The following is a 16,534-nucleotide window of genomic DNA, read 5'->3' as shown; positions in this document are numbered from 1 at the left end:
AAGAATTGCCCTTTAAAGTGACACAATATCTACACAGAACACATGTTTCGTGCATCAACTAGAGCGAGAGCTTGCTAGGTCATTCAACAGCATTATTTAAGGTGCAGGTTTTATAAAGTGCATAGAGCATAATCCTGGTTGGTAGACCATCTTGATGAAGGGAAAAGCACTCATTTGAGTGCTCCCTACATTGCAAATTTGGTAATTTACCGATTCGGTATTTCAAGGAATTGGTAAAACTCTTTGAAGTTTTAACATATTGGTTGATAATTTGCAAAATAGATGCAAAGGTAATGGAGGAATTATGAATAAATATCAAAATATAATCCACATAAGCAATAGCATTTAGAGTAACATTTCATATGGTAATATCTTCAAATTGTATTGAAATACAATGAAAAGGTCACAAAAAGGGTTCATTGATTATTAAAAGTAGCAGAGGGGAGAACAGGCATCCTTGTCTCATACCAGTCTACAATACAAAGGGGCTAGAAGTAATACCATTAATTGGTACATTCACCTTTGGAGAAATATAATACAATGTGGTCACATTTGTGAAATGTGTAATAAAATATAGAATTACAAAGCTTTACCTGAAAGGTCCAATTCACTTAATCGAAAGCTTTTTATTCGTTGTCCGGATACTGGCGTACGGTGTTGCCTTTACAACCTTCCACACTGCTGGTTGTCAGACGGAGCTCGGAAGTGGAAGAGGAGGAGCGACGCGAGAGCGAAGCAGCTGAGCAAGGCTTGAGAGCGGGGATAGAGAGCGGAGCGGAGCGGCACGTTTACCCGAACCCGTAGCCATAGCTGTAGCCGCGGCCGCAGTCCCGCAGCGCCGAGGGGCAGAGAAGGCAGCAGCAGCAGGAAAACGGCGGTGGGAACGCCGGCTGTAAACGGCGTGCAGCGGGGGTCGAGCACAGGGGCCGCTCCTGCATTACCCGCACCTGCATACCCCGCGCTTGTGGCAGCCGTTCCAGCTGTATCGACTACAGCAGCGGCAAGCGGTGAACGCCTGTGTTGAGCGTCTAGCATCTTCACTGCATCTGCACTGCACTGCACCAGGGGCCCTAGCGTGGTGAAATAACGGCTGCAACACCGGCTTGGTGGGTTTGGTGTTGGTGACCAGAGCCTGAAACCAAGGAGGTGCATGACGAGGAGTGCAGCATTTGACCACTATTTGCAAGGGAGAAGGTGACAAGGATCACGCTGTTCTGCCCTTATCACAGCGTTGGAGCAGGGCGCTCCGCTGAAACTGACCTTTGTTGCCTGCAAACTCAGGAGAGTTAAAACTCTGCCTAGTCACCGCTGCTCTTGCCCTGTAGTCCCCCCGCCGCCACTATCACAACCAAGCGGCCGCCGAGTGGGGGACTACCTCTTCCAGCAGGCAGAGCAGCAGTGACGTCAGGCACGCGCTAGGAGGCGCCTTCAAACACCGACATCGCCGGTGGAGCGGGTATCACGCTATTCTGCCCTTATCACAGCGTTGGAGCAGGGCGCTCCGCTGAAAACTGACCTTTGTTGCCTGCAAACTCAGGAGAGTTAAAACCCTGCCTATTCACCGCTGCTCCTGCCCTGTAGTCCCCCCGCCGCCACTATCACAACCAAGCGGCCGCCGAGTGGGGGACTACCTCTCCCAGCAGGCAGAGCGGCAGTAACGTCAGGCACGCGCCAGGAGGCGCCTTCAAACACCGACATCACATCGGCCCTCAGCGGCCGAAGTAGGCTGGGCAGGGCCTACATATTAATATTTACTTTTATTTTATCTTGTATCCATTCAAGCCTTTATAGACTTCGACATTTGCCTCAACAATTGCAATTTGATAGATATGCTTCTTTTGCTTTGCCGTTTTTAAAACGTTGAGTACTCTTAAAAGCGTCTTTTGGCATTGTGTATTGTACTACTAGTGCTCTAAGCATAGTTTGAAACATGACTGCAAAAAAGCTTCGATCTGGGAGATTGTTGGGGGGAAAATCCTGTGCAAAGACAAGATCCAACCCCCTGCGAAACAAGGATGATCCTACTCACCAATTGAAGGGCCAAAGCCAGATATTTCTGTTGTGGGAGAAAACAGTGGACAAGGTACCCTCAGAAATGCCTGCTTATAATAAGGGCACCTGTTCAACTCCCTTGAATAGCTCAGTATCTGATCAGGTGAAGAAGGGGACGGAATTGGAAAATTTAAATTTAAGCTTACATTCCACTTTGGGTGTATTACCACCTCCTCCAATTCTTTCTGGGAATGATAAGGGTTCAGCCCCCAACCTGGACACTTTACATCTATCCAAGGATTTATTAATATCTGAACATTTTACTCCTAATGTTTCGTTAGGACATTCCAAATCACGAGAGGTCATTCATGGGGACTCTCAGCCGTTGGATATTGACTTAGAGTTGTGTGGTCGCTACTTGGTAGATGAGTCAAGGAAACTACTAGAGGTTATAAAGACTCCAACTGGTGCTACCCCCTCTGGTTTACTTCTTTACAGTAGCACTCCATCCCTCAAATCCCAAGATTTATCTTTTCAGACTAATATGTCAAAGAGTCCGATGCTCAATATAACGGGGATTGAGGCCAATGATGCTCCTAGTACAAATCCACCTGAGAAACCTATATCAGAATCTCTGATTTCCTTGGAACATTTATTATCCTCAATTTTAACGTTATTGAGGAAATTTGTGGGTAGTTCAGATTGTGTATTAGAATCTGTCACTCAAATCCTAAAGGTTTTATTATTAAAAACTCCAGAAAAGAAATCCTGCCTGGTTCCTTGTACTACTCCACTCCCTGAAAAAACACCAGCTAAAGCATCGTGTTTATCTTCCGAGAATGTTCCTGTGGCCTCAGCTATAAAGGAATTATACCCAGTTTCCAAAACGGCTGCTTATAACTGTATAAAAGATTTAGAACCAGGCATCATTATAGATGAGAAAAGCGTTGTATTGTCAGACACCAATGCAGAAAAGGCACTTTTTCCCATCTTTGATGCCGAATTTAAGGGGATGGAGGTTGAGGAGAAAGCGGGAAATCAAAAAAAGAGTAAAGGAAAAAAGAGGAAGCCTCTCCGTAGATTTAAAAAGAGGAGGCAGAGACGAATAATGTTTGAGGATTCCCAAGTTTGCCAAAACTCTCCCCCTGTAAAGGTTGAGATCGACAATGGGATCTTGAGGCATGATTCAAATATTTCATTATTCAATACTGTGGCCCCTCCTGCTAAAATCAATGAAATTGCTACTAATTGTTCTAATACAATTTCTGGAGATTTGGACGTAGAATATGAAAGGGCTATGGTCCACTCTCCTGTAGTGGAAATGAGAAAATTTGTTCCCGTGGTATCAACCATTCTTAACCCTACTGCCCCCTCTTTCCATACATTGCCAGAAGGGGTAGTTCCTGTTCAAAACTCTTATAATAATATGGTGGAAACCCATACAGATTCATTGATTTTGGATTTTCTCCCACTATTTGATCTTGATTTGGTATTGAATAGATCTTTATTGCTGAAATGTTTTAAGGATATAGAGTGTCTGAAACTGCTTCAATCAAGTGATATTGACTTAGTAACGATATTAGGAACTAGGGCCATGTCATTTATTAGGGTAAGGTTTCATTCCAAGTTGATAGTGAATCTAATATTAAATCAAGCAGAAATCTTTCAGAGTCAAGGGATTGATGTGGTGCCCTTTTTAGCTACAAGTGTTAATAACCACCATGACAACGGCTATCAACGGGTCCTGGGTCAAGCCGGTTCTTCCCAGCCTTTCGAAGATTTAAAGATTTGCGTCTTAAAAACGAAAAGGCTTGTTACACATGTTATCCCCGTTCCAATGATAATAAATAGGGGTATAACTGAGAATGAACAGCAATGGAACTGGTTACCCGGTGCCCTGTCGACTAAGGTGACGGACAACCCAAAATTGTTTTCGCACCTTTAGCAGCTTTTTCACTGTCCTTTCCTGGAATGCCGCTGGCATTAACAACAACCCTGAAAAACTACAATATCTTATCGCTTTGAATGCCAGTGTAATTTGCATCCAGGAAACATGGTGTGTTGACAAATTAGATGCAGGGAGTGACTACTTTGTGTTGGAGGTGGCAGCCACCCCTTCAAATAGAGGACATGCAAAGGGGGGAATTGCGTGCCTACTGACTAATAAAATAAAGTGGAATTTCTCCCACTACGTAGATCCCAGTAATCTTTTTCAGGCCGTGACTCTTTTTAATTTAGATAGTACGGGAGAAAAGCATCCCTTCGTGATAATAAACGCCTATATACCGCCAGACGCCTATTTTAATACTTTATTAAAACAAGTTTTTGTTTTTATTAGACAAATTAAGGAGACAGTTCCTTCTCCTAACTTTTTGTTAGTAGGAGATTTAAATTGTAAAGTTTCCAACCTTAGCCTAGAGCTTTTTAGAAATAAAGCAAAAGAGGAGGCCCTGCAGATCCCCCAAGCCCTTTTTCCAGGGAATATAAAAACAAACAAACGGGGGAAACTACTCCTAGAAGAATTGTACATTACTGAGGGGTTCATAGCTAATGGTAGGTTACCGTCTGATGTCCCCGCTAATTATACACATAGTTCCTCTCAAAGCAAATCAATTTTGGACTATGTAATTGTTGACCACTGTATTTTCTCTCTCTTAAAGGATTTGGTTGTTATAGAATCAAATCACAGCGATCATAATGTTATTAAATTAACACTGTCAGTGGATCCTCCTAACTCCGATCCTTGGTCACTCAATGGTGATGTGGTCTCCTTTAAAAAAAAAACAGGCAGATGCTTCTGGGATTTCAAAGCCATGAAGGGTTTGGAGCCAATCCTTGAAAAACTTTAAATAACTTAGCTAACTGGCAGGGGTTGGAACTTCCCTCTTTTGAGGCTTTTATGAAGGAGATTATCTCTACAGTAATTAAATCTAATTCAATCATAAGAAAGATTTCCTTCCCTAAAGCAGTTGTTACCCTTAACAAGGAAATAAATAAGTTGGTGAGGGAGCAATATGTCTGTAGATCAGCAGAGAGGCTTCAGAAAATATCTCTCCTCAAAAGAAGGAGAATCAGGGTAAAGAAAAAAATTAAAAAAGAAAAGGAGGACTCCTTATGGATTGGCTTGCGGGAGGCTGCTGTCCAAGGAAAATCTAGACAGTTTTGGACTCTCATTGGGGAGGGTTTCGGTACAAGAGTGCGTCCCCTCCCAATTCCTATCTCGGAACAATGCTGGGTAGATTACATTTCAAATTTATATGCCAGAAATGACCGGCGAGTGGAACTTAGGAGAATTGGTGAAGACATCATTTCCACAATTGAGTCCCCTTCTGAACTATCCATAGAATTGGCCATTAAGGATATGCGACCATCAGGAGCTATGGGACCGGACGAACTCCCGATATCTGTTCTAAAACAAGATCCAGTATCTTGGAGCAAAATTTTATTCCCTTTATTCAGGATCTGCTTCATTAAAAAAATTATACCTTCCTCTTGGAAGGGGAGCATCTTGGTGCCCATGTTTAAAAAGGGCGATAGAAATCTTCCCAATAATTATCGACAAATAGCCCTTCTAGATGCTATCGGGAAGGTTTTTTCTAAATGCTTATTGTCCTTAATTAATGAGTGGGTGACTCTAAATCAAATTTTGCCACTAGAACAAACAGGTTTTCGCAAGGGGCATGGAACCCTGGATAATCTCTCCGCCCTTCAGATTATTACTGACAAATACATAAGGGTACGCGGCGGAAGAGTGTATGTGGCTTTCATAGACTTCTCCACAGCATTTGATAAGGTTGATCGCCCTCTGCTGTGGAGAAAGCTATTTGTTCTGGGTATGCCCCCTCAATTGTTAGATATGATCCAAGCGCTGCATACAGACACATGGTGTCAAGTTCTCCAAGGAGGAGATAGAGGATTGTCTAAGATTATTCCCTCAATTAATGGCCTTAAGCAGGGTTGCCTCCTTGCTCCACTGCTCTTCTCTCTGTATATTGCAGACCTACCTGCCTCACTCTCCTCTTGCGACGGCATAGCTCCAGTCTTGGGTGGAAAACACATCTCACGTCTGCTATATGCGGATGATATTTTAATAATGGATCTCATGCCTAAAGGTCTTGCTAAACGCCTCCACGCTTTACATTTGTATGCAGAAACCCACTATCTAAAAATCAATGCAGCAAAGAGTAAAATAATGTGTATTTCAGGCCGAAAAAAACATAAGTTTGAGAACTTTGTCTGGTCCGTGGGAGGCGACAAACTTGAGGTAGTAAAGAGTTATATGTTCTTAGGAAAAATAATTTCAGACTCTTTAAGTGATAAACCCCATATTGATAACAATACCCGGAAGGCCCTATCCCAAGGGAAAAGCTTAAGTGCACTGTATTCGGCAATGGGAAGAAGGCATTTTTCTTATCTATTGGAGGTCTTCAGGGCAAAAATTCCTTCTACCCTCCTATATGGATTGGAATTAGTCGACCTAAGGCATTGGGATTTTTTAAATGTGGTCGAAGGGAAATTATTAAGAAGCGTAACCTCCACTAATTCCGCTTGTTCTGTTGCCACTTGCAGACTTGAGTTCGGCTTGCGCAGCAGTTGGGTGCAGGGCCTGGCAGCGGTAATACGTTGGGTTGCAAGCTTAGCCAGAGGGGAAGCGGGGACTATGAGAATTCTCCTAAAGGCGGAATTATTGGGAAGTTTAAGAGAATATTCCTTAATTGTTAAAAACTTTAGAAAGGCTGTATCGCTTCTGCAGCTGGAGGAGGATATCCTCTTTTCCTTATCCGCACCCCAGCTAAAGTCTGTCTTAAAAGAGGCCTCTTGGGACCTTAGCTATAGATTGGATTGTGCCTCGATTCTTGCTAAAAAAGGTGTTAATCCCCTTACTGACTCTTTTGCAAGAAAATTTGTGCAACCCTATGTCACTTGGAATTTGCCCCATAGTGTTCGGAGATTCTGGTTGCTCTTGAGGCAGGATTTGCTTCCTCTAAATAACCTCTTGTTTAAATGGTATGGAGTCCCCGCAATCTGTGACCTTTGTCATTTGTCTACCCAAGACCGAATGCATGTACTTTTTATATGTCCAGTACTGCGTCCCTTTCGCCGTAAATGGTTAAGGCAAATATGTTTACAAATGGGTATTTTAAATGCTAATTCTTTTATGTCTGCCCTTTATAACCCTCCGAATGAGAGATTCTGTTTTAACATCTTTAGCTTTTTTAAATGCTTTTTAGCTATTTATTGAAGGCTTGCTTATGAAGTATGTATCTATGAATTGTTTTGTATTGCGGTAACTGTTGTAAATTGTCTTTTTTTCTTTTTGGTAATGAATGGAATTTTGTATTGTATGTTTCTTTTATGTGGACCTCCACGGAGTTCCAAAACATAATAAAGATTGAATTGAATTGAAAGCTTTTTATTCATCTTGTGCAGAATGGCTAATGGTTTCTTTTAATTATAGTAATTTGAGACAAAATATGATAACTGGTTCTTTTATTATGAAAAAATAAGCTCAATTTGACCATGGTGTACAATACTATCCAAAAATGTATTTAATCTATTAGCTGGAAATGTTTAATACATTTTACAATCAAATTTATTAGTGATGGACAATATTTAGATACAAGAGCATGGTCTTTATTAGGTTTGGGTAAAACAAGAAAGAGAGCCTCATAAAAAGAAACCAATTCACAGATATTGTTATGAAATTCGTCAGACAATTGCAGAAGATAAGGTGCTGAAATAAAGTTTTAGAAAACTCAGCAGATAAGCACTCTGTTCCTAGAAATTTACCAGAATTAAGGGAACCAATAACAGTGGCATTGTCATCTGAAGTAAATGAAGTATCTAATATAAATTTGTCATGCTTAGAGACAGAAGATGAAAATGTTTCCAAGAATCTAACATCATTGGAAGCAATAGTTAGTGGTTCGTCATAATGTTTAGGGTAATGCAACAAAAATTCGGTAAGCATATCTTTAAGTGAAGCCAATAATATACCATCTCATTTTCTACTCGAAAGGATTTGTTTTTTATCCTTTTTAATGTGTAAATAGTAGCAATAGGTTTGTATGATCTATCAAAGTTAAAATAAAAACAGGCTTTTCAATATATAACTGTAAACCTGCTCTTTTGCTGAGTATGGATTTGTGTTCATGCAAAGTTTTCATCATTCATTTATATACCTGTTATTAAACAAAATGTATAATCTTTCTTCCTACCTATTACTGTTGGTAAATTGTTGATGGAGGAGTTAAAGAACTTATTTTTAAAAGCCATAATAGAAATGTTTCAAATGTATTCCATTGTGTAATCTTAGAATGGTGTCCAGGAATCTTAAAAAAAAATCATTGATATCAGAAATCATCTGTTTTCTATTATTAATATACAAACTGTTGTCAGTATTTAATCTTCACATAGAAAAAGGATGAGGGAAATCCTCTAATTTCAAATTAATCAAATTTAAAACATGGACTGAAATATCAGTTTATTTAATTCAGGCATTAGCTTTTTGGCGACATAAACACCTTGAAGTTAGTATGTAATCTATTCTATAGTAGATATTAGGGGGTTTATTACGATGTCGGACGGACGACACAGTATCGGAAACGGCACTGACTGACCTCAGGTCAGCAATTACGACCGCTTCATCATGATACGACCGAACACTGTTTTGCTGTATACTCCCAGTCCACTATAGAAGCTTCTGTTACGGCCATAAACAGCCCGTAACACATGCTCCCATAAAGGAATGGGAGTCTCTGTTCATCCCTGCACTGTGTGGCAGGCATTTCAGGGGGCCTGCCACACAGTGCCAGAATGAACAGGGGGGCACCACAGGTGTCCCCTCGGCCCCCAACCAGGGGCCACAGAGGCAAGGGGGGCCTGCTAGGGGTCCCCATACTCTCTCCCCGACAGGCTTTTCATGTCAGAAAGCCAGACATGGAAATCCTGCCGGAGATCATAAATTGTAATCCTAAGGGTGGAAAGGCCGCCCTTTGGAATTACAGGCTGGCCTCTGACTTGAGCCTGTCGGAAGCAAGTAGGAATAAGTGGATGGTTTAATTTTTTTATTTGTTTATTTGAAGTTGCAATCACAGTATACAGTGAGGCAGAGAGGACCTCTGTCGTTATACATTAACAGTAATGTTGCAAACAATTTTCTGCATTTAGCTAAATCAATCCTCCCTCCGCCTCCCATCCAACCCCTCAACAACCAGCAAGTGTAGAATATCACATAAAGATATAATCCACTGTGTGTCTAGAATTATGTGGGTGTAGTGGACCTTGCCAGATGCATATGTATTCCAAAAAATACAGTTAAGATCACCTGTAAGTCAGGGTTTTGCAACAGAAACGCAGACAGCGGCACCCAGAAATCTTTCAGTCTTGAGGCAATGGGAAACTCCTCTGCATATACATTTATTTGGTCCTTGCAAGGAGCTGCCCTGGCACCCCACTGCATTGCCACTGCGTGCTTGGCAAAAAAGTGGCAATTATAATTATTCTCCTATTACATGGTTTGTACTGTTTCAGCAAGGCCAGCAGGCAGACCTCCGGGGGACACTTGATTTGCTCCATAGTTATTTCTGATAGAACCTCAATTACCTTACTTCAGAACACATTAATGGCAGGGTAAGCCCATGCCAGATGCAAGAAATCCGCTACGTCCTGCCCCCAATGTATACAGCTCGCCTCCGTTCTTAAACTGAATTTCTTAAGCTGGCTCGGGGTATAATACAATTGATGTAAATACTTGAAATGAATAATACGGAGATTTCAATTTGCTGTCAAATGTCCTGTCAATTCATCACAAGACTCCCAAGCCTCCAACGTCAAAGGTGATGAAAGCACAGCATTCCATTTCATTAGCGAGGGAGGGTCAATGAACTCATTCTCTTTCTGCGACACATTGCAGAGTCTAGTTATCAACCCCCTACTTTCCACCCCAGCCAGCACGACCTGTAGTGCTTTAAGAGTTGATGGTTCTGCAGGAAACCCTTAGAAAACAGACCAGATCGTCTGAAAAACTCACAAAGTGAAACCCAGCATGGTATTATATTCCCTGCCTGCCTGGAATTCTGCTAGGGACTTAAATGCACCATTATGGTACAGGTCGCCAACCTTTGTTACCTTCGCATATTGCAATACTTTCATAGCTCCCTTATCCTGCGTAGCTGATATTCCTGGTGTGCCGCCAATGGCAGTTCTGGGACATAAACTTACTCTCGCCATGCACGCTTAGCTAGATTTTTCCAAACACATGCGGTGCATTTTACAGTATTTATTTCTTTAACAGCAGTCGCATCCCCACCCTGCAGAGTCATTGCAATCAACGGCAAGGGACGTACAGTGTAAGACTCTACGGCCAAGTGCGGGAGAAACTTTTAGGTAAAGAACCAGTAGTGCGCATATTGTGCTTGCGCACATAGGTAGTAGAGACGAATGTCAGGCGCTTCGAATCCACCTCTCTCGAATGGTTGTGTGAGCACGTTCCAACTACATCAAGGTTGTTTCCCTGCCCACACCACGGAAAGCAAACAGGTCTGGAGGGACTTAAAAAGAGCCAGATTGAGCCAATCGGGACATTAACAAAGAGATACAGTAGCTTAGGTAGAATGGCCATTTTGACTATTGCAAATCTGTCTGTGAGTGAGAGGGGGAGCCTAGTCCACCTTGCGAACTGGTCTATAATTTTAGTGACAGACCGCCCATAGTTCATAGTCAATACGACATCAGGATCCCTGTGGATCCGTATTCCAAGATATTTCACCGGGTCAGCAGACCAGGACAATGGAAAATCTAACGCCACTTCCCTGGGGCCAGCTGTCAATGGAAACACTGTGGATTTGGCCTAGTTGGTACCAAGACCAGAGTATCATTCAAATACCACGTATTCGCAAAGCAGAGAATGGAGACATGTTTGTGGTTCTCACGCATATAGCATCATGTCATCAGCCTAAAAGGAGATAACGAACGGACTCTGATTGAACGTTAGTGCAGCTTGTACATGCTTTTGATGAATTTTACAGGCCAATGGTTCCAGTGCCAGGGGAAATAGCATTAGTGACAGGGGGCAATCCTAATTAGGAAGGTCTCTACGACCCACCCATTGACCCAGAGTCTGGCCATAGGCTCGGTGTACAGTAGGCAAATCCATTGTAGAAAAAAAGGGGCATGCCCATCCTCCCCAGGACTGAAAAATATATCCCCATTACAATGAGTCGAAGGCCTTTGCCGCATCAAGTAACACTGCAACTGACTGAAAATCGGGCTCAAAATAATGACGCACAGCAAAGAGCGTTCGTAGGTTATGAGCTATGGAACGGTTGGAGACTAAACAGGACTGGTCCAGTACGACCAGTTTTGGGACTAATAGTTGCAGCCTGTTCGCAATTACCTTAGCCAAAATGTTGGCATCAATATTAATTAAAGGGATGCCGATAAGACTCGCATTTATCAGTTTCCTTGTCAGGCTTTAGCAGGGTGACGATTAAAGCCTCTTTCATTGTAGGCAACATTATCCCAGTGTCATAGGCTTTGGCATACACATTCAAGAGTCTGGGTGCAATCTCAAAAACCACAGTTGATGGACAGAATGCAGAACAATGTCATACATCCACCCCAGTACAGAGATTTGGGCCTAGATCCATCGTTTTCTTGCACTCCACACCACCCCAGTTCAGACATGGCCATATGCAAATCAGTCTGACCCTGTGCCTCATGGGAACAGTTCAGCCCGAACTGCCAAGCCATGCCTTCCCTGGAGCGGAAACAAGCTTCCGAGGACCGGTTTCTGGCATTCCAGCCGTCTTCAGCCCGGCTTGCTTGAATCCAGTGGTGTGGAGTGCATGGGACTCACGTCTGAGCATACCCATCCCACTCGGGGTGACAAATACAAAAACCACACTTGATGGACAGAATGCAGAACAATGTCATACATCCACCCCAGTACAGAGAGCTGCGCCTAAATCCATCGTTTTTTTGCACTCCACACCACCCCAGTTCAGGCATGGCCATATGCAAATCAGTCTGACCCTGTGCCTCATGGGAACAGTACAGCCCGAACTGCCAAGCCTTGCCTTCCCTGGACCGGAAACAAGCTTCCGAGGACCGGTTTCTGGCATTCCAGCCGTCTTCAGCCCGGCTTGCTTGAATCCAGTGGTGTGGAGTGCATGGGACTCACGTCTGAGCATACCCATCCCACTCGAGGTGACAAATGCAAAAACCACACTTGATGGACAGAATGCAGAACAATGTCATACATCCACCCCAGTACAGAGATCTGCGCCTAAATCCATCGTTTTTTTGCACTCCACACCACCCCAGTTCAGGCATGGCCATATGCAAATCAGTCTGACCCTGTGCCTCATGGGAACAGTACAGCCCGAACTGCCAAGCCTTGCCTTCCCTGGACCGGAAACAAGCTTCCGAGGACCGGTTTCTGGCATTCCAGCCGTCTTCAGCCCAGCTTGCTTGAATCTAGTGGTGTGGAGTGCATGGGACTCACGTCTGAGCATACCCATCCCACTCGGGGTGACAAATGCAAAAACCACAGTTGATGGATAGAATGCAGAACAATGTCATACATCCACCCCAGTACACAGATCTGGGCCTAAATCCATCATTTTTTTGCACTCCACACCACCCCAGTTCAGACATGGCCATATGCAAATCAGTCTGACCCTGTGCCTCATGGGAACAGCCCAGCCCGAACTGCCAAGCCATGCCTTCCCTGGACCGGAAACAGGCTTCCGAGGACCGGTGTCTGGCATTCCAGCCGTCTTCAGCCCGGCTTGCTTGAATCCAGTGGTGTGGAGTGCATGGGACTCACGTCTGAGCATACCCATCCCACTCAGGGTGACAAATGCAAAAACCACAGTTGATGGACAGAATGCAGAACAATGTCATACATCCACCCCAGTACAGAGATCTGGGCCTAAATCCATCGTTTTTTTGCACTCCACACCACCCCAGTTCAGACATGGTCATATGCAAATCAGTCTGACCCTGTGCCTCATGGGAACAGTCCAGCCCGAACTGCCAAGCCATGCCTTCCCTGGACCGGAAACAATCTGCAATCTCTTCTATGTAAGCTTTATAGAACTCACTTGGGAACCCATTAAGGCCAGATGCTTTACAAGTGGGTAAGGACATTATAGCTTCCTTCACACCCTCAACATCAAAAGGCTGTGTTAGATACTCCCTCTGGCCTGCCGACAGCTACCCAAGCGCTATATCGTCCAGATAACCTGATATCTCCTCCTCTTTAACTTCTGGCCTTTCCCCATATAGATTGGAGTAAAAATCGAGAAAGATCCTGCTAATAGCGGAGTTAGAGTATCACATATCTCCTTCACTATTCAGCATCTCAGTAACCTTTGCTTGTTCCCTGGGTCGGGCAATTTTGGTGGCGTGGGAGGGACTCGGCCTGCCTCCTTCCCCAGATTATCGTGCCTTGCAGCGTCTGGAATAATGCTGGACCTCCTGATCTGCTGTTTGATTATATTCAGTTACTAGGTCTCTTAAGTTGGCAAGTATTTCCGATGCAGGCCTACTCTTGTATTCCCTTTCCAATGTTGTGGTTTGTGCAGTCAGCATTTGCATGCACCTACAGAGATCTTTTAAAACTCCAGCCTGTGCTCCTACACACTCCCCCCTTATCGCCACTTTAAAGGCTTCCCATAAGGTCCACGCACTCTCAACAGTTCCCTCATTTTCAAGAAAAAGTTTTTGATAGCTGTCCCCATGGTAGTTCGGGATAACAGATCTGTGAGTGAGGACTTCTGCAACCTCCACTGAAAAGGGGGTCTCGCGCAGTCCGGGACCTGCAGATCCATGGATACTGGGGAGTGGTCCGAGAGTGTTTTGGACAGGTGGGCAATCCTTACAACCCAGGGACATGCCTCTTCTGATGTTATACAATTGTCTAATCTGCACCAAGTTCCATGCACTGGTAGTAGGGTTGAGGAGTCTCCAGATGTCCCTTAGCCCGTCAGCATGCATTAGTTCCAAAAGCACCTATGAGGCTCTCGTCCCCCTCCCTCCTACAGATTGTGACCTATCCATTACCTTGTCGATGCACAAATTAAAATCTTTTCCCCAGACCAGCATCGCAGGAGGAAGCTCGAGGATCCTCTTCCACACATCACTGAAAAACACTGGGTCGTCTGTATTAGGCCCATAGATGTTTACCAGCAACACTAATGTGCCCCTCAGTCTGCCCAAAGACAATGCCAATCTACCCTGCTCATCCGTTTCTGATCTGTGCAATGTGAATGGGGTTTATTTTTTCATGAGTATCAGCAACTCACGGGCGTACGAGGAGTATGATGCAGCGACTTTCACCATAGCCCATTTTGCCCCCACATTCTTTTCAGACGATTTGGTAAGGTGCGTTTCCTGCAGAAAGGCAATATGTATACTATTCCTGTCCAGATAGATAAGAACAGACCTGATTTTTTGGGCATTATTGAGCCCGCGGACGTTTCATGTTAAAAACGTTGTTATACTAGCCTTGTTAACAACACAATTGCATTATAATGGCACATTTCCACCCACCCGCCAATTCCACACAGTAGAGCAAATACATCACGTGAGCACAACTCCATGCTTGCTGTGAATACTCCCCTTCCCACCCACCCTCTCTATCATTGCACATGTTGGTGACCATCAATGCATACTTCACATAGTGCAAACGTAACAGTTCCCCACATAAAACCCTACACCCCTCTCACTTCAGCAACCCTAACATGTCAAAGCCATTCGCTAAGAAAAACATAAGAATCCATTTCAAAAACAGGTACAGAAAATATACGCGGGGTACATCCATAGGGGGTCGCTAGAGCACTATCTGCCTACCGGTGTGAGGGGAGGTGGCTGAGCAACAGCGTTTAAGCTCATCTATTCTAGTATGTACTAGCAAAGTAGTATTATAATAAACCAGGTGTTGGCAAGTAAAATAGCCGGCCAGCCCGTGCATTCCAATAGCCATGAAGGTAATCAACATTATTTATTTGTTAAAATAGTCTGGCCCATCCACAGCTATACATGTGCAGACCGTGTTGCAGAAAAGTGTTCCTCAATAACCCATCAGACATCTCCCCTGCAGGTCATGGCTTCTCTAGAACATACCACAGAAACCGCCTAGCTACAGGATTTCTCATTATAGGCCATAGCCAAACCAACAGTAGTGTCATGGTGAGCAAATAGTAAAGTTCAAACACATAATTACATATACAGGCCTCAGGGTGTAGATACATCCATCAGGAGGCAGAGCAGCTCCAAGACATGTTGAGCTGGTGTGCAGTCGGTCCCACATCTAGTCCTCTTCATCCTATGGACTTTTAGACCTACCCTCTAAATCCTTATTCTTTGCCAGTATCACTGCAAGCACCTTCTTCATATTGAGTGTCTTGGTGGTGACAGCGCTCGGACTGTCCTCAGCGTTCGATATCATTTGTTTGGCTTCGCCCAGCCTTGCGCCTTGTTTGTCCAGCTCAGCAGACATATGGTCCATTCTAAGGTTGAGGGCATCTTTTTTACCGTCGATGGATTGTAAGCTGTTCCGCATGGCCACCAAATTGGCCTCCAATGGGGTAGTGCTCTCTGCTGGGGCATCCAGTCCGGAGTCCGATGTAGCCCCCCACTGCGCCTTGCTTGATTTCCTAGCCTCAAAGGTGAGGCGCGGCTGAGTTTTGTCAGTTTTACCCATTGTGCTTCTAGTCAGGTGCAGTATGCAGCCCCAGCCGTTCACACACTGCAGACCAACCCAGCAGCACCTCCCCGGATATAAATGGACATGCAGGCCCAGCAGCCTCAGATCACCAGGCCCTCCACAGCGATCAAAATGTACTCCACTCATAGAATTAAATGCACAGAACCAATACCCAGCGCCCCCCCAGTCCAGCAAGCAGCCCACAAATAGTAGCAGTATGAGTACAGTTTGAGCCTCAGGCCTGCTCATTTACCAAGTCCCCTATTTGCCTTTCAGCGCTGTATTCCCAAAGCAGGGGCCTAAATGCAGCCCGGACTGTGCGTCATCATCCAGGCCATTTTAGAATTGGAAGCACAATCACTGCCTGTTCCGCAGGCCACGTCAAAGCACAGCGGGGAGCTCACAGTCCAGGGAGTCTGCCTCTCTGCACTTTCCCCAGCTCCGTCTGTCAGGATCAATACATCTGGGGGCATTACACTGCTCAATGAGGACCCCGCACCACAAATAAGCTGTTCAGTGTACAGCGTCTTTAGGTGCCACTCCAAGGGGTGTTCAGCCCGCTAGAGCTCTGGCCACGGCACCCACAGCTGCAAACTATTGCCCGTGAGGCTCAGCGGGGTCTCTCCACAAGGCCTACCAGCTTCCAGCACCTCATGTGAAGCTCCCCACAGTAGCGCAGCTTTTTTTTCAGGGAATCTGATTCAGATACGGATGCTTCAGCTGTCAGGAGTAGCGACTCCCCCCGTTACAATCTGGAGTGGCAAGTCAATGCTCCACACATCGCCACAAATCCAATGTACATAACAGGCCACGGTCGACTGGCAGCCA

The sequence above is a fragment of the Lissotriton vulgaris genome, chromosome 9 (genome assembly GCF_964263255.1).
Source record: "Lissotriton vulgaris chromosome 9, aLisVul1.2, whole genome shotgun sequence".
Lineage (NCBI taxonomy): Eukaryota > Metazoa > Chordata > Amphibia > Caudata > Salamandridae > Lissotriton > Lissotriton vulgaris.
This window is presented reverse-complemented; position numbering follows the sequence as displayed.